The sequence below is a fragment of the Triticum dicoccoides genome, chromosome 7B (assembly GCF_002162155.2).
Source record: "Triticum dicoccoides isolate Atlit2015 ecotype Zavitan chromosome 7B, WEW_v2.0, whole genome shotgun sequence".
In the NCBI taxonomy this organism is placed as follows: Eukaryota; Viridiplantae; Streptophyta; class Magnoliopsida; order Poales; family Poaceae; genus Triticum; species Triticum dicoccoides.
Window position 1 is genome coordinate 775,372,602 of NC_041393.1, and position 1,194 is coordinate 775,373,795.

General features: G+C 38.8%; 1 pseudogene; it reads right to left on the minus strand.

Moving 5' to 3' along the window:
- The window catches only part of LOC119339798, a 6,940-nt pseudogene that overhangs the window by 3,085 nt on the left and 2,661 nt on the right, over positions 1 to 1,194 (minus strand).

Genomic DNA, 1,194 nt, shown 5'->3' on the forward strand with positions numbered 1-1,194 from the left:
AGAATATTTTATTTCCTATTGTTGATTCAATTCCTTTTTAGTAAGGAGGCGGCATTTCCCATAAGGAAAGGTATGTCATTTACAACCCCGGCGTATTGAGGCCGCTTGAAGGCCCCGCTCACCCAAAGTGATTTATCAAAATTCTTCTTTCTCGATGCATTCAGCGGATGAACAGCAGATATATGAATATATGAATCCATCACAGCAAGCTAGCTGTGCTTTAAGTTTCGGTGCCCTGCATATTAGTCACCTTCATTGCACTTCATCTTTAATCCCTTGCCTGATATATATAATATTTACTGAACAAGAAACGAAGTTGATAAATAGCTATACTCCGTGCCAAGGGAAAACATGAGTTGCACAATTAGTTAGTAGCTATAGCTTTACAATTAATATGGCACAATATTTATTTCAGCAGTCTATATGGCACACTGGAAGTGGAAGACGACGACCTACATCAACACTTGTATATTGTCTAGGATTTCAAATCTGCACCCTGTACAACTGTGATATTTACATAAATCCATGCTTAAAAATATAGGGGTTTGATTGTGATATTTACAGAACATTCTTGCTTGTTCTTTTCCACGCCAAGCTCACTCTTCACCTGTATTTTTCCATACAATATTGGAAAAAAAAATAGAACAAGAAATAATCTATCCGTTTAGCAAAAAAAAGAAAAAAAAGAATTATACAATCTCCAAGGTGCTGCTCTACCTCCTATCATGCAGGTTTATACACGATTCATGCAGGTTTCAGATGCACGAACAGATTCTCCAAGGTGGATGCATACACCCATCTGCTGCTGCAGTGCTGCTCTTATCGTCGCTCACCCATTGTAAATACAGTCTGCTGGTTGCATCTGCGGTCAGAGGCATCTGCTGGTTGCATGTTTATACACGTCAGACTTTAGTCCCTCTTTTCCAGCCTAGTTGCTCTCTTCGTGTTTATGGCCATATCGAGTCCTTGACTGCAGTTTTTCTATTATTGATTTCTTGATTTCATTCATGTAAGGATAGCCTGTAATTTTCAATTGGTGCGAGGACATTGTCTCGTTACTGAAAGAGAATAATGAAAGGGCTAGCACATATGCATGTTAAACATGCATCACTGTTGAGTGATAATACATACCTTTCCTAGCAATTACATTGCCTTCTTGCTAATGTCATAGTCGATACTTTCCGATCCTTGGAG